Source organism: Amblyomma americanum, chromosome 5, assembly GCF_052857255.1.
Source record: "Amblyomma americanum isolate KBUSLIRL-KWMA chromosome 5, ASM5285725v1, whole genome shotgun sequence".
NCBI classification, from domain to species: Eukaryota; Metazoa; Arthropoda; class Arachnida; order Ixodida; family Ixodidae; genus Amblyomma; species Amblyomma americanum.
The window spans coordinates 100,940,441-100,958,594 of record NC_135501.1 but is presented as its reverse complement, the minus strand read 5'-3'; the positions used below and the strand labels follow the sequence as shown (position 1 = coordinate 100,958,594).

Sequence of the window (18,154 nt, the reverse complement as noted above, 5' to 3'; positions counted from 1 at the left end):
AAAGCTTTGCATAGGGGTGCGTACGTAATATTATTAGAGAGTTTTAGTTGGGCAGGTTTACGGCCAGCGGATACACCAGCGGATACGTCGCACAAGAAAAGAGTTTTGGCCCGGCGGAACCCTCAGCGGCTCTAGCGGAGCGCTCTGCTGCCCCATCTAGTGGTCAAAAGTGGAGTTAGCGTGATAGCGGAGCGCTCCGTTGCCCAGTGTAGTGGGCAAAATTGGAGTTAAGAATATGAATCACACTTGCTTTTATTTTGGTAGAACTGCTAAATAAAATCGTTTTTTTAACATTGCTTTAAAATAGTGTTGTTTTGTATGTAATCGCGAGGATGGTATGTTAGAAAGAGTGTTGAGCACTGAAACAGTGCAGTCAAGCCGCAGCCACCAAAGAAGCTGCTTTTTTTGTTTCTCCGGGTAGCCAATGGGAGAGCCGGCTCGTCAGCAGCGAGCTCACGGTCCAAAGGACCCTGGTGCAGCACGCTTACGAGGCAGCGCGGCTCAGCGGAGCCCTGGGATGAGGGCCCGACCTTGCGAAGACGGGATCCGGGATCGCCTGATATGAAGACGACGCGGATCCTGCTGCCGCCGAACTACGCAAATGTTCAATAAAAGTTTTTCACTCACTCACTGTTTCTCCGGGTTGTTGCTGCTTACAGCTACAGCTGCTTGCACGATGCCGAAGAGCATACTGCAGGACCCGCTGCTTCTTTCTCGACTAAAACGGTCCGAGATTGAAGATCTGCTGTGCCTAGAGGTGTTTGGTGAAACACGACGTGACCCGCTGTCCGTTCGTAGACTTATCAACATTGATGCTATGGACAGTGGCGTCTTCAGGACGTATTTTCGTTTCGAAAAGGACGATTTACGCAAACTGCGGTCGGCTTTGCGCATTCCCGAAATGGTGGTAACTCCACAGAAAGTGTCAGTTCCTGGGGACGAGGCTCTGTGTATAAACTTCGACGGCTGGCTTATCCGAACCGCCTGTGCGACCTCGAGGACCTTTTCGGGCGGCACAGCTCAGCGCTATCGTCCCTGACAAACGAAGTTCTCCGGCACGTCGACGGGTGCTTCTTCCACTTGCTGGACGACTTCAATAATCACAAGTGGCTGAACCTGAACACGCTTGAAAAATTCTCGCAGGTAAGTCGCAAATACAAAATATTTAGGGTCAGAATTTCGTGTGTCGACATTTCTAACACATTTGCTCATTCTTCAGGCCATTCATGCTAAAGTTGCCCCTCTGACTAATTGCTGGGCGTTCATCGACGGCACCGCACGGGCGATACGCCGGCCATCAAGAGATCAAAAACTTTATTTCAGTGGCCACAAGCGCTTCCATGCTTTGAAGTACCAATCGATAATGTGCCCTAACGGGATCATTTGCGAGTTGGATGGGTCCTGCCCCGGCAGCAAACATGATGCTGGTGATTAAATAACGAGCAGCCCCGTTACATCATAATGTACAATTTATTTTTACTCTTTCAGGTAACTTCGGGATCAGCAAGGTCTACTCAAAGCTAGAAAAGCTTGTTCAGGGCCAGAGTTATTGCATTTACGGAGACCCTGCTTAGCCACTGCGACCACTTCTGCTGAAGCCCTATGGCGGTGTGTCCCTGACTCCGGAGCAATGCGAATTCAAAAAGGCAATGAGTGGTGTGAGGCAGGCTGTGGAGTGGGGGTTTGGCAAAATTGCGGGACTGTTCGCCTTTGTCGACTTTAAAAAAACCAAAAGCTGCGCCTCCAGAACTCGCCACGCATATATAAAGCGAGTGCACTTTTCGCGAGCTGTCATACCTGCTTGTATGGTGCCCAGGTATCGCACTACTTTGGCGTTGATCCACCAGAACTTGAGACTTACCTCACCTCTCTGTAGTAACACACAGTTGCAGAAATGGTGGCTTTATTCATGACATTCATTTTAAGTATGATTTCCATTCAAAAATTCAAGCATTTTATTGCGTTGTGCATTGAACATTTTCTGTATGCTGTCAAGCAGTTTCTCATTGTCTCTTTCATGCCGGGAAACTTCTAACTGGTGCTTGCGCTCTTCGAGGTCCAATTTCCGCTCCTCTAGAGCGATGAGCGATGCGCCGTGTTTCATTGTCCGCTTTTTGTTTTTCAATAGCAATCTTTTCTTTTTCATTTTGAATCACCCTCCGGCGTAGTTCGTACTCATTAGCCTCGCGCACTGTGAGCAGCTGAAGTCCTAAGTTCTGTAGTCCTCGGATTCTTGCAAAGACAGGCAGACAGGGTTAGTTCGATCTTTATTTCAAGGAAGTGCATCCACTGGAGCAAAATAGCTGCCATAGTGTTTTTCGACCAGCCATAATGAGTTGGCATGCTACAAGTGCAGCTGAGCTCAGCTTGTTTGTACGCAATGTGTATTACAATATGAACATGCATAAAATGGAAAAAAAAATTGTGTAGCAAGAACAGTAAAAATAATACAATTCCTGTGTTTCTGCTTGTGTGACATTTTCATTATGATTTCAGTCAACAGAGTTTCACTTGCAGTGTGTCCTGTGTGCTAACTGCAGAAACCGTAATGACGACGTCATTTTAATTTGCATTTATGGTGCTTTTATATAAGTCATTCTGCCATGCGCAGTCGGGAACGAAAGTCGCCAGAATGTGTGAATGACAAACGCCAATTTCTCCCTTACTAGCCGCTACATCAAGACCACACTTGTGCAAGGCAAAGACAAACTCGCATTTTGTGCTCTGTGGTAGCGGAATGATACGATTGCTAACATACACGGCAGCTATGTTCATAAATTTCTATCCGAGCCGTCCAGAGACTTTTCTCACCGACTGTACACGCAGTGGAAAAATATTCCTTCATGTCTTGCCTGTAGTCGTGACAGGCAGAGGCTGTCGCCCAGCTGAAGACTGGTGCGGCCCTCTGGCTGATCCACTTGTCTGCTGGTGGGATTGCCCTGCGGGGTCATGGTGCTGCTGCTGCTGCTGCTGCTGCTGAAGGCCACCTGTTGAGGGCGAACCTTCTCGTCCATCTGTCTCTGGCTGCTCGGCCACTCCATAAGCAGCAATATCAGCAGGAGGTGGCGCATCCAGAGCATTTTGCCCAATCGTGCTTAAAAGGGGCCGAGCAGCAGGAGATTCTGGCTCTAATGTACGAGGAAAAGGAGAGGCAAAATGATAGCAGTCATCCTGACAGCATCTTTTCCTGCGACTCTATTCCAAAAAAATAAGCACACTCGCACACTCTAGCTCGCCTATTAATTCTTCCAAGCCTCAACAGCCGAGTATTACGTGAGCCCACTTTATAATTACAGAACCATAATTACAATTGCATACCCCCACAAGAATACAAGTTAAACATTGAGGCTAGCCGTCTTGGAAGTAGGGCTTACAAAGACTGTCCACACACCGCAATGCGTTTTTTCGCCTGTATGAACATGCATGCGACAAAGACGAAGCCCTTGAAGTCCAGTGTTTCATTTGTACAAAGACATATTCTTGATTAAGACCCCCAACTTTCGCGTTTTCCATGCGCTTTTAAATTTCAGCCGGCGAAAATCAAAAGCCGAAACGTGCGAAACTGAACGTGCGCGTGACAAGACTTACCAGCTATCTCTCCAAGCACGCAACTCTGAGAAGGCACCGCGACAGAAGCGCTGCAGTCACCTTCCGCTGCCTGCACCAGGGTGGTGCTACCTGCCCGTGTGTCCATTACGGACCTCTTCACGGAGGTAGTGCGGTCAGTAGTTGCTTGTCGCTTCCTGTTAAGTACGCTGCCGCCACTTCGGAGAATTATCCGGGGCTCATAGTTTATAGCCCGGGCGTAATCCGACAGGTCCTGCCGAATCTGTTCCTTCTCGGAGTACTGCTCCTCAGTCCCCGACCTGAATGCACAACATGCACGTCACACAAACAAGTGCACCAGAGCGCATGACCGTTTTTGCTGTAAAGAACAACAAAACTCACTTCTTCAGGTTTCTTGCATCTTGTTGCCTCCAATATCCTATGAGGAGATTGATCCGGTCTTTCACACCGCGCAGTGTAAGCTCGCGGCTTATCGCTTGCTTTACATTTGCGATTACAGTCATCCACTTGATGTCATCACCAAATGGCCTCGTCGCTGCAACTTCGCGTAGCAGACAGAGGTCTTCCTGCGCGGTGTAGCACTTACCCGACTTCTTCGCTTGCAAACGGGCCTGCTCCGCGGTCGGCGCAGTCGGCGATGCGTCTGTGTAGCAGGCCGCCATGTTGAATTACCCATACACGCCCGCGCGCGCTGGGAGACGCTCACGCGACGCGTACGCTCCGCTGGGAAAGGCCGCCCAGCGGACGTAAGCGCCGCTGCGTAAACCCGCTCGCTTCCTCAGCGTTGTGCGCATGCGCAGTTTCGTCCCCGCTGGCCCGCTCCGCTGCGCTGGCCGTAAACCCGCCCAACTAAAACTATCTATTACAAAAGCGACGAGAACGGACGACTAACGCAAGAATGGTGAGGCGCGATATACTATAAATAAATTCAGCAAAGCTTTAAAACGGGCTTGTTGGTCGTACATCTTAGCGCATGGGTGCGCAAACAACAGTAAAAACGGAACGACACAAGATGTCGTTTTTTTGAGCACGCGTATGGTAAGATCTTCTACCAAATAGACTACTTAAAAGCTTCTTTCTTCCATTCCAGCAGCTGTTGTGTCTCAGTGGTTAGGCCGCTCTTTGGATAAACACGATGACGCTGATTGAAACTGGGGAGCAGCGGCCGCGTTGCAATGAAAGAAAAAGAACCCACCGGGCGCCCGTGTGTTTTGCAAGATATCGAAGCGGCCACCGAATTGCCCCCCCCCCCCCTTCTGCCACGGGAGAGCCATTTACGTAAAATTTGGGGCCACCCTTTGACGCAGAATGTTTGAAGTGGTGTCAAATGACTTGGCATGTTCCTGAGGATAAAATTACTAATTGACATGAAGCCTCAAATATGTGTAGGATTCCCAACGACGACCTTTCCGCCCCCAAATCCTTCATTCCGAGGGTCTCCAGACAGCCATTACGGCCCATCCGTTTGTCACAGAGGATTGGGGTTGGTGTCAAACGATTTGTCGTGTTGTGTCGCACTCGTTTATGACATTTATGGCCCGATAAAACCAGGAAATATACCGGATATAGTGAAGGAAGCATTTTTTCCGGAAGGGATGCTTCAGGATGTTTTGGAAAGGAAACATCCGCGGATGTTCGGATGTGGTCGCCAGGTTTGCTGAGCACACAGATGTAAACACTTGAAGCTCCCGTCGACAACGCTCTTAGGCCGAACAATGAGGCAGTATTGGCTGATAACTTTTATTTTGGGATGCGCGTCATCCTGTCGCCCCAACGGGAAGCGACGAAGCCGCAGGTTACGTGCTGCGCTTGGAACCTGACGAATCATGACATCGCCATCATTGCAGCCCACACTCTGGATATTTAGGGGGCGGACAGAAAATGGAAGGTGTAGGGTGCCTCAATTCGTGCGGCCTAGCTTAGGGTTAGGACATCCTTTGAAGGATTCTACGCCACCTGGAACCAGTCTACGCGCGCTCCCTCCGCCAATGTGTTGCCCACACTGTCCTCAGCGCGCCGCCATGCGGGTGTACGCAAAGTGCTACTGCGTTTGCGCCGTTTTCTCCGACTTAAAATTCCTGGATGTTGCCTGCCTCAGGGCACCAACGATTCTAGAAATGGTTGGAGGATGCTTCATTATCCAGGAGGCTCAAAAGAAGGGTTCTGTGTCTAGTGCGGGTTAAGCGTGAGACGTGGCGGCCGAACTCCTCATGTGTTTGCAGCGTATGTCCCGTATGTCGGTTAAGTGCTACGTTGATTGCGATTGATCGATATTTTATTAGAGTAGGTAAGTACCACCCAGTGGAATAGCGTTGGTCACATTTCTTATCTGCACCATTAAACTTTATCGACTTAAAAAAGGCATGCGCTTAATAATCACAAAGTAATTATTTCCCACTACCCTCCAAGTTAGAAATTCCCTTCCGCATGCTTGTTTACTTCCGAGGTTGTACAGTGCAAATTTAGCGGGCGGAACTACGTACGAATTATGTTTCCGCCGCATTTTGAAGCGAAAAGTTGCACTACGCTAGCTTTTCAAGCTGTCAGCGGGGCCGCAAGTATTACCTTGAATGTAACTAGAGTTCAGTGGGGCCGCAAGGTTCACCTTGAATGTAGCTAGAGGTCAAATCATGAGCATAACAGGTGGTAGGTTCGACACATGACGTCAGCTGCAGCAGCGACACGAGCGGCTGATGCACCAACTATCTCGACTTTGACCGTTGAACTTTGACCTTCACCTTTGACCTTAATCTTCGGTCAATCGGGACAACGTCTGCCGGCGGCATCATATGCGCAGGTGTTGAAAGTGGGTTCTGCATAACACGCCGGTGCACATTAATGCGTTCAACGGATCGATGCGACTCCAGCAGTGGAGGGCGGCAGGTGTGCGCTCCGTCACCGCGTTGCGGAGAGGAGGAAATGAGTCATCTCAGGTGTGCTGCCTACACACTCGATGATGTCACACACCTTGAACGAGTGGGGCGGGAAAGCGTCTGCTGAAATCGCATGCGGAGGGCATAAAAGTGCGTTCTGCATAAAACGCCGCTGCGCTATGATGCGTTCAGCCCGACGCTTGATGTGTTCCATGCGGCGCCTGCCGTGGAGAACGCCAGTCGCTGGACCGCAAACATAGCCAGGGAGACGCAGCTTTTTCGCTTTAGACCAAGTGTTAACAATACGTATACCACCAGCAATTTGTTTCGAATTTTAATTTTATTGTCTTTACAAAGAGCTAGTCGGCGAGCCGCGGTCGGCGCCGTTATGGTGCACAAAGGCGAAGAGAGTGAGAGCAAGCATGGAGGGATAAACTGCGGAAATGAATACGCAACTGGGCTGTGCAGGAACTAATTTGGTTAGAAAGAGTTTATTTCACATTGACAATTGCATTCACATTGACACTAGAACGAGCAGTATTGAGACGCAAGGCAGAGTACACATCACCCAAGTACAACACGAAATGGGTCACTATTTACATGGTAGTCACCAGTCATGACGGTCATATAGGAAAGGCAGAATGAAGAGAGCAGTATTATGCATGAAGGCATATACAATGATTTCATAGTAAGAATGAATAAATACAGAGTGACTAACAGGAAAAGCATTTGTTATGTGTTGTTTCGGATGCCGCTGCCTGTGGGGGCTCATGTCATCAGGATATGGTCATCGTTTAGTGTGTCGAAAGCCTTATGAGTACACAGGGCCCGCATGGCTCACGTATCGGATGTACGGCGCTTAGCGTAAAAGAAAGACTCCTTATTAAGGGCGAGAAGTACGTCTTGCGTCGAGTTGTTTGGAATGAAGCCAAATTGAAAGTTGGAGAGAAAGCTTGTTGCTTCTCGGAACGGTTGCGGGCGATTGAGAATGCCACGCTCGAAGAGCGTGCTGACACAGCTCCTTAAAAAGATAGGGCGCAAATTTTGAAGGGTGAAATGGTTTGAGTGGTTTGGGTATAAATTGCACGCTGGCATGGGTCCAGGCTCACGGGAGCGTCCCAGCGTGCCAGTGGTTATTAAAGAGCTCCGTGAGTTCCTGGAGGGAGACTTCATCCAGATTGAGCAGTGCCTCGTACGTTATGCCGTCCAGCCCCGGCGCAGTCGAGCGGCGAATAATGAAGAGTTCTTAGCGGAATTCATTGAAGGGGATATCGGCATCACAGGTACTGGCTAGGTGGAGGTAGATTTGGTGGATCTGCTGACTGAAGGAATGAGGTTATATTGGTGTCCCGTGGTTGGTCAACTATGTCGCTGCCCTCTTAGACTTCTAGTGGTATTAGAGATTATGTGTTTACTTGTGTCTGAGATTTAGTGGTTTTTGGATCTAAGAGAGCGCGTAGGAGGGACCACGTGCGTTTAGTGCTTAATGTACCCTTGAGGACGTTACAAAAGGTGGCCCAGTTTGCGCGGGCTAGCGTGTTCGCGTATTCTTCCTCACCAGTGAAAGCGGCTATGCGGAGTCTAAGTTTACGATTGTGTCGCTGGTTACGCCAGCGCTTGAGATGTCCCTGTCGGGCCTCGGACAAACTAGCTAGATGCAGATCAACCTGCTGTGCCGTAGGGATTTTTTTAAAGCGTATGCGGTTCGCCTGGATAGACTCCACCAGACGGTCTGTTCAGACGGTGACTGTACATGGTTCGGTAGAATCAGCTACCAATTATGAGCCCAATTTATCCTTGTCAGTGAGAAGGTGTGATCGAGGGTTGAAAATCTCGGAGTTGGAAGCGACAGTAGAGGAGACTGGAAAGTGGCCACTCCCAAGGCAGTCCTAGAGCACCGTGTGAGATTTTACGATTATGTTCGGTGTGGCCCATGTGAGTTCAGGTGTGGTGTCGCGGGTGACACTTGTGACAATGCGAGTGGGTATGATGGGGTTTGTGAACAGGCGAAAACTGCAATCAGCCATTGCGGTAGAAATGAGATTACCTTTGGTGATATCCGAGGCGTACCCCAGTTCGTGCGACGTGCATTAAAATCACCCGCCACAAGGATTTTGGAAACGCAAGGAGCCCAGGATGCTCGGCATAGCTCTGCATTTTTCTTTTGGATTACTCCATATGTTAAGAATAGTGAGGCCATATGTGTGCCCGACTGATCTGAGCTCTATCGCGGTATATTGAATGCCCTTGCTGTAGGGCGTGTTTTTGGTGTGCGGTCTAGCACCAGGACTGATGCGAGTGTCCGGGTTGGCGTACGTAGCGTATGGGCATTCGTGTGATAACCGTGGATATGAATGCGATTTGTCTCCGTCTCTTGCAGAGTGATGACAAGGGGGATTAGGTCGTATGCTGTGACAGTTCTATTGCCCTATAATTGTTTCTGTTGGTGTAGCGGCATCATGTTCTCCCTTTGGTCGGCCACTTTTCCTGGATGTCGTTCGTCTGATTTTTTTTTAATAGGCAATTATAACCGCGTCCTGGTGACCAGCAACCAAACGCATAACCGCTGAGTCGCCACTGCGGGCGAAACCAAAACGCTTACAACAAAAAATTGGACGACGCTTAATCTTCGACTTTAAGAGTGGAACGCGACTGGGTGTTGCTGCGCTGCAAGGAAGTCCACGGAATGCCTTCGCCGGTTTGGCGCGATGCAGTCCCCGTTGGTCAAATCGCTCAGAGTCTATTTGTAAGGCATGTGAAATCAGCCTATCTGCTGCCCGAAGAAATTACGAACGGGCTGCAGTGACGCTGCTCCCTGAAAAGAAAACTGAAAGTTGGCTTTACAGCGAAGGTGTACACCTCTACCGTCCAAAGAAAGTTTCGTGTTGTCGTCGTCGTCATCAGAAAAAAATGCCAGTCTAAAAATTGAATGCTAGTCCGAGTGGAAAAAAACACAACAGCATAGAAATCGTACATCATACGGATCATCAAACTTTTAAAAAATAAAAATACATAAAAACACATACGAAAAGGTTAATTAGAAAATAAAAAGAAACTGCGTTCGTTTCTCGCATTACCTTCACTGCCACTCATTTAGCGACCACAGGCCTCTGTTGCTCACCAATTGTGTTGAAGCGTTGCAAATGTATCCATGTAACACCATCGTCCGTTCGTCGCGACTCCTTGCCCGTTGGGCAAGTTAATAATATGAAATAACGCCCGTCGAAGATATCTCGGTGGACAACCAAACCGCGACGAAAGGCAAGGAATATTTCCGATGCACGGCACCTGCAATAACAACCACGTGTCCTGTAAACATTAGGTTTGCGGCTGCTTCGAAAGGGTTTACGTCCTTCGAAGCCCTCGTGTGAAGTACCAACCGCATAATGTGTGATAACAGCTCCATCAAAAAATGCAAGCACGTTCCTTCTTCTCGCGTGTGTTTCCCGGTAAACAGTACGGTTGCGTTTTCGGGTAATTGTCTTAAGCAAAAGATGCCAGGCTAAAAAAATACTGGTTGCAATCCTCGCTGCGAAGGTGATTTACAGCAAAAGCTGCAAATCTACACCCAATTTCACATTACGGCGTCTATTCATAATTCACATACGTCGCTCTACAAAGAATGAAACCAGAGCCAAGTGAAATGTACATAAGCGCTATGCTGTATGCCTGATTTCAAAAAGATATGGTGTTTGCGTTCAATTTTACAGCTTCGCTGTCCAACCACCTTCACAGCGTGGATTAATAATAATAAATTGGTTTATGAGGAACGTAAATGGCGCCGTATCTGTCTCAGATCACGGCGGACACCTAGACAGCGCCGTAAGGGAAGGGATAAAGGAGGCGCTGAAAGGAAGAAGTGCCGTAGTGGTCATATTAATCAATCAATCAATCAATAAATAAATCAATCAATCAATCAATCTTTATTTTTCGGTGCCCAGGAACAACCCTAGGCCTTGGTGCTGGTACACCATTCACACGCACTAAATGTAAATTTATTTCACTACAAAGGAAGACACTCAGGGGAGGTAATGCAGCAGTCAAGGCGATAGAAAAAAAGACACATAAACTAGATGTGACAGCAAGCATGAAGCAAAAAAAGCGAAAACAAGAAAACAGCGAGAACAGCGATAAATGAAAACAGCTAGAATAGGCAACAGACATATAAATAACTAATGAAACAATAAACAAAGAGAATGAACGACCGATAACAGCCAAGTACAGCATATAGCAAAATACAAACAAGAATAAAGCCAATACTAATAAGAACGAATAAGAAACCTCTGAAATACAAGCTAGAAATACAATCATACACAATAAGAAACGTAATTAGTGAACGGGTTACAGACAATCAGGCGTGAGTATACAGTAATAAAGAAATAATATTAATGAAAACATGTACACGTTATGAACAATTAAGGAGAGAAAAAAACAATATAATACCGGTGCAAACGCACAAGTGTAGTAAAGACAAAATGCATGAAAGGGGAAGTTATGTATGAGAAAAAGAGTGCTCAAAGTGGAACGTCACGGACATCCAATATAAAGGAAGGGAGAGAATTTTCGAATATATCTTGGTGAGGACAAAGAGAATTAAACAACTTTTGCATTCTGTCCAGAGGGGAGAGGGAGTGCAGGAGCGCAGAAACTTGGAATGGTCTGAATTCCCTTATGCTCTTTCGCGGTACACGCAAAACGATACGCGCTAGGAGCTGAGGGCATAGAATGTGACCATGAAGAAGTTTATACGAGAAAATTATATCTCCCTCACGCGACGGCAGCTAACAGAAGGAAGCTGCAGTGAGTTACTCCGTCTGGGACGAGAGCTGGAAGTTTTGCAAGAAAACCGATGTTGAAATATGCATAAAAACTTTAGCTGAACTCTGTCGACTTTTTCACAGTTCGACTGCAAGTGCCGTTCCAAACAACAGACGCATATTCCAAAAGCGGCAAGCATATGGAGAGGTAGAGCTTTAAGAAAGGAAGAGGGGCTCGAAACTCTCTCGAAAGCCTGCAGATGAAGCCGAGTGTACGCATAGCCCGTAGAGCAATGCGTTTTGTATGAGAGGAGAAGCTGAGGCTACGGTCGAAAAGTACGCTGAGGTCATTAATTTCATCAACCCTGGGCAGCGGCCTACCATTCACCGAATAAGAGTAGAGAAGACTGTGCGTTTTACGCGTAAATGAGACAACCTTGGTTTTAGATGAATTGAGAGTGAGCCCATTCTTCAAGCACCAATAAGAGAAGGCGGATATGTCCGATTGCAAGGACAAGCAATCGTGAAGAGTATGTATTGCCTTGAACATTTTTATATCGTCCGCATAAAGGAGAAATGAGGAGTTTTTAACCACGGAGGAAACGTCATTGATAAAAACAGAGAACAGAAGCGGGCCTAATACCGAGCCCTGAGGAACTCCGCTGGTTGGAGTGTAAACAAATGAGGTCTGTCCATTTACACTGACAAAGCAGAACCGATCAAGAAGATAGTTGCGTAGGAGGGCTACAATTGAAACGTCGATCTCAAACAGCAGAAGCTTTTGAAGAAGTAATGAGTGAGTAACAACGTCGAAAGCTTTGCTCAAATCACAGTACACAGCGTCTACCTGACTCCGCTGAAGGACATCAGCTGATGTATACGTCATAAAAGTCACAAGGTTATTTGAAGTAGAACGACCTTTTATGAAACCATGCTGATTATGAATGATTACATTTTTGAGGTGGAAGGAAAGTACTTTGTGCAAAGCTAATTCAAAAAGCTTAGAGGTTGCACAAAGAAGAGAAATGGGGCGGTAGTTCGAAACATCAGATTTGTTTCCTGATTTGAAGACAGGGAAAACACGCGCCGTTTTCCACACGCGGGGAAAGGCAGAATTTTTCAAACAGTTATTAAATATCGTGGTTAAAACAGGGACGAAGGTACTATTGAAGGCTTTTATTATGGCGGCTGGAATGCCATCAGGTCCAGGGGACAAAGATGGTTTCAAACACTTAAGACTCTCACTTACTAACTTCTCGTCGAGAAGAACGGAATTATATGCGCCAGCTGGAAGGCATACGGAATCGCAACGTGGAGATTTGTAATAATAATAATAATAATAATAATAATAATAATAATAATAATAATAATAATAATAATAATAATAATAATAATAATAATAATAATAATAATAATAATAATTTGTTTTGGGGGAAGGTAATGGCGCAGTACCTGTCTCATATATCGTTGGACACCTGAACCGCGCCGTAAGGGAAGGGATAAACGAAGAACTGAAAGAAGAAAGAAAGAGGTGTCGTAGTGGAGGGTTCCGGAATAATTTGGACCACCTGGGGATCTTTAACATGCACTGAAATCACACAGCACACGGGCGCCTTAGCGTTTTGCCTCCATGGAAACGCAGCCACCGCGGTCGGGCTCGGACCCGGGAATTCCGGATCAGTAGCCGAGCGCCCTAACCACTGAGCCTCTGCGGCGTGCAAACAGTTCGTGGTTAAATTAAAGATTTATCGCGAGAGGTTTGTCTTCTAACGAACACTGCGAAATATTACTGCAGTGGCGTGTGTCAGACAGAACGTGTTCAGCTCTAATGCATGCCGCCCACATCTCTCTTCCCATCGCCAGAGACCTCAAAGCGCGATTGAAGCGTCCATTGCCCTAGGGAGCCAGTTAAGCGCCTTTCTTTCCTCGAAATCATCGGAGCATATAGCGCTGTCAACGCTAACGCCAATGGGCCCAAAGAACGCGTACGGTCTATAGCGTCAGTGCCACGTCTCTGCTATAACGTTGATGCCAACGCATGCAGCGCACATCTGTCAACACCGCCATGTACTTTAAAGCTGCGATATCCACCATCCCAGGGGGCCAGTTATGCGTATTTCCTATGCTTTCGAAGATAATTGAAGAATGGTTTTGAAGCGAAAAAGCTTCACTACGCCAGCTTTTCGAGGCGTCAGCGGGGTCCAGCTTTGACCTTGACTGTAGCTAGAGGTCACTGCGGCCGCAAGTTTCAGCTTGAATGTAGGTGAGGTCAAACCATGAGCATAACTGATAGTAGTCAGGTTTGACCCATGACGTCAGCTACAGCAGCGACACTAGCGGCTGTTATACCATCTATCTCGACTTTGACATTTGACCTTGACTCTAATCTGACATTTGACCTTGCCCTTTGACCTTACGCATTGCCCTCCGGACAAGCAGGAAAGTGTCTGCCGGCATCGCATGCGCAGGTCATGAAAGTGGGTTCTGCGTAAAACGCCAAGGAGTTCCCGGGTTCGAAGCCGACCGCGGCGGTTGCGTTTTTATGGAGGAAAAACGCTAAGGCGCCCGTGTGCTGTGCGATGTCAGTGCACGTTAAAGATCCCCAGGTGGTCGACATTATTCCAGAGACCTCCACTACGGCACCTATTTCTTCCTTTCTTCTTACACTCCCTGCTTTATTCCTTCCTTTACGGCGCGGTTCAGGTGTCCAACGATATATGAGGCAGATACTGCGCCATCTCCATTCCCCAAAACCAATTATTATTATTATTATTATTATTATTATTATTTTTATTATTATAAAACGCCGGTGAACTATATCGATGGAATGAAACGCGAACAGCCTGGCGCCAACACGCTCCGCTGTTTCAATTTCGTTTCACCGCGCTTTTACTTGGCTGATAGCAAAAAAACCCGAGCCTCGTCCATGATACATTCTAGGGCGACTCTAACGTCTTTTTCGTACCACCCAGGTACAAGCGCGATGAAAATAAATTCCAACTGCGAGGCATGTAGGCGACGGGTTCGCGTTTCTTTCCACAGAGGAAGTACTTTGATTTGTTCAAGGGAACGCTGGGTGTGATCGATGCGACGCCTGCCGTGGAGACCGACACCCGAACCGCGACCATAGGCAAGGAAAATGAAATTAAAATTGGTATTAAAGGAAGGAAATTACGCATGTCTCATATATCTAGGCAGACACACAAACCACGCCCGTAAGGGGAGGAAAATGATGGGACGTTGGCTTTAAGGAAAGGAAATCACGCCTGTCTCCCATATCTCGGTGAACACCTGAAACTCGCCGTAAGGGGAGGAAAGTTAAATTAAATATGGAAACCGCCAGTCGCTCGACGAAGAAAGTAGCTAGGGAGACTCGCCGCGGTGGCTCAGTGTAGTTAGAGCGCCAGGCTACTGATCTGGAGTTCCCTGGTTCGAACCCGACCGCAGCGGCTGCGTTTCGATGGAGGCGAAACGCCAAGGCGACCGTGTACTGTGCGATGTCAGAGCACGTTCAAAATTGCTTGTATTTTCGGGCGAAAGAAAATGGCGCAGTATCTTTAATATATCGGTAGACACCTGAACCGAGGCGTAAGGGAAGGGATAAAGGACCAAGTGAAAGAATAAAGGAAGAAAGAAGTCCCGTGGTAGAGGGCTCCGGAATAAATTCGACCACCTGGGAATCTTTATTGTGCACTGACGCCGCAAAAAACACCGGCGCCTTAGCGTTTTGCCGCAGCGGGCGCAGCCGCCGCTGTCGCAGTCGCAGCCGCCGCAGCCTCCGTGGTCGGGTTTGAACCCAGGAACTCCGTTAAGATGCCGAAGTGGTCGAAATTATTCCACAGTCCTCCACTACGGCACCTCTTTCGTCCTTTCTTCTTCACTCCCTCCTTTATCCCTTCCCTTACGGGCGGTTCAGGTGTCCATCGATATGTGACACAGCTACTGCGCCATTTCCTTCCTCAAAAATCAAAACCAAAGACGCAGCTTTTTGCTTTCCACCAGAGTTAACCAGATCTGAAACAGAGAGAATTTTTTAAATTTGGGTTTGAAGAAAGGAAATGGGGTAGTCACAGTCTCACATATATCGGTTGACGCCCGAACGGCGCCGTAAGCGGTTTGACCTCTGGATGACTTGAAAGTGGAAACTGCAAGTACTGATCCGGACTTCCCGGGTTTGAACCCGACCGCGGCGGCTGCGTTTTTATGGAGGAAAAACGCTAAGGCGCCCGTGTGCTGTGCGTTGTCAGTGCACGTTAAAGATCCCAGGTAGTCGATAGTATTCCGGAGCCCTCCACTACGGTACCTATTCTTCCTTTCTTCTTTCACTCCCTCCTTTATCCCTTCCCTTACGGCGCGGTTCAGGTGTCCAACGATATATGAGACAGATACTGCGCCATTTCCTTTCCCCAAAAACCAATTATTATTATTATTAAGTAGCGCGAAATTGTTACGATGTAGCGTAGTGAAGCTTTCGCTTCAAAAACAGACACTCAATTTTCGATTCCGTTGAAATGAAAATTGTAGCAGGAGAACGTGCCCCGCCGCGGTGGCTCAGTGGTTAGGGCGCTCGACTACTGATCCGGAGTTCCCGGGTTCGAACCCGACCGCGGCGGCTGCGTTTTTATGGAGGAAAAACGCAAAGGCGCCCGTGTGCTGTGCGATGTCAGTGCACGTTAAAGATCCCCAGGTGGTAGAAATTATTCCGGAGCCCTCCACTACGGCACCTCTTCTTCCTTTCTTCTTTCACTCCCTCCTTTATCCCTTCCCTTACGGCGCGGTTCAGGTGTCCAAAGATATATGACACATATACTGCGCCATTTCCTTTCCCCCAAAAACCAATTACAATTAGCAGGAGAACGTAGCTCAAGAGTAGAACTGGACGGACACATGAAAAAACGAGCGCGAGCGCTCATTCATTTTGAATGAAAATTGGTTTCGAGAAAAGGAAATGACGCGGCAATTCTCTCGCGTATCAGCGGACGCTGGAACTACGCCGTAAGCGAAGGATATAAAGGAGACAATGAAAAAAAAGGAAGAAAGAAGTGCAGTAGTTGAGGTTGGAAAAAAATCTGCTATTGAGCGAATAGTTTTTTGCGTGCCGTAGTGCCGCACTGGATGGCGGGAGATGTGAATGTCGTCTCTTAAAATTGTCAAATCCTATGTAGTAAATTGTACGCACGGTTCTAGTGGGGCACCTTCAGGCAAACTCGCCACGTTGGCTGAGTGGTTAAGATCCTCGTCTACTGAGCCGGAGTACCCGGATTCGAATCCGACCGCGGCGGCTGCGTTTCAATGGAGGCTAAACGCTAAGGCGCCCGTGTGCTGTGCGATGTCAGTGCACGTTAAAGATCTCCAGGTGGTCGAAATTATTGCGGAGCCCTCCACTACGGCTTCTCATCTTCCTTTCTTCTTTCACTCCGCCTGTATCCCTTTGCTTACTGCTCGTTTCAGGTGCCCAACGATATATGAGACAGATGCTGCGCCATTTCCTTGCCCCAAAAAACCAATTAATAAAAAATATCGAACACCCAGGGATCTTTTGCGCTCTGACATCGCACAGCACACATGCGCGTTTTGCGTTTCGCCGCCATCGAAACGAGGCTGCCGCGGCCGGGATAAACCCCGGGTGCTCCGGCTCAGAATACGAGCGCCTCAACCACTGAGCCACAGCGGCGGGTCAACGTATGTAGAGGACATTGTTTTTTTAGGAAAACAAATCTTGTAGTAACTGACTCACATCTCGGTGGACACACTAACAGCTCCATAAGAAAAATATCAAAGGAGGGAGTTAAAGAATAAAGGAACAAACGTGCCGTATTGCAGGCCTCCGGAATAATTCTAGACCAACTGGCGATCTTTGATGTGCACTGACATCGCACAGCACACGGCCACCGTAACCATTTCGCCTCCATCAAAACTTAACCCTCACGGTCGGATTCGAACCCGGGAACTCTGGCTAAGTAGGCCAGCACGCCGGACAACAGAGCAAAGCTTCAGCTGGGTTTGAGAAAAATGAAAGCCGCAAAACTGTCGCAATTTCTAGGTGGACGCCACCAGCTACTCAAAGCGCGATAGAGGCATCCAGTGACCGGTTGAGCTAGGTACAGCTGCTCTCGCATTACACGTCATAAAAATTCCTTAGGGGTCCCATAAATTCTTAACTACATGGCCGGAATTTACAATCCGCCGCGGCAGCCGCGTTTCGATGGAGGTGAAACGCTAAGGCGACCGCGTGCTGTGCGATGTCAGTGCACGTTAAAGATCCCCAGGTGGTCGAAATTATTCCGGAGCCCTCCACTACGGCACCTATTCTTGCTTTCTTCTTTCACTCCCTCCTTTACCCCTTCCCTTACGGCGCGGTTCAGGTGTCCAACGATTTATGAGACAGATACTGGGCCATTTCCTTTCCCACAAAAACCAATTATATATATAAATTATTCCGAAGCCCTCCACTGCGGAACCTCCTCCTCCCTTTGTTCTCATAGTCCCTCCTTTATTCCGTCCCGTACGGCAAAGTACAGGTGTCCGCTGATGTGAGACAGATACTGCGCCATTTCCTTTCTTGAAAACAAGTTTACAGGCTCAATAAAATCAGTTGCATAATGGGCTTCGGTATTAGAGTTCTAGATTATAGTTGCAATGATATCGTTAAGAAAACAATATGGTTAAAAATATGTCTGATATGTCCAGTGCGAATAAAACTGTTCAGCTTGCTTTGTTTCAGTTCCGACTGAGAGTTCATCACGGAGAGAAACTTCGTCCGCAGTCGTCACAATTAGGGCTGTTGCCCAGATTGCGATCTATCGCCAGCGGCTGCACTGTGTTAGTCACTAGCAGTTTTCCAGTTTGTTCTGTGTGGTATATGTTGCCAGTTCGTTGCTCATAAATTGAGCTGCATGTATTTGAGGATTAATTTTATTCGAAGGGCAGTGGCATGTTGACATAAATTAATGCTGT

At 47.7% G+C, this 18,154-nt stretch overlaps 2 pseudogenes; one reads left to right on the top strand and one right to left on the bottom strand.

Annotated features, from left to right (window-relative positions):
- Positions 1 to 676: 676 nt before the first annotated feature.
- On the top strand, positions 677 to 1,922 carry LOC144134885 (uncharacterized; annotated as a pseudogene).
- Positions 1,923 to 2,841: 919 nt separating this feature from the next.
- LOC144134075 (uncharacterized) overlaps positions 2,842 to 18,154 on the bottom strand; it is a 50,834-nt pseudogene continuing 35,521 nt past the window's right edge.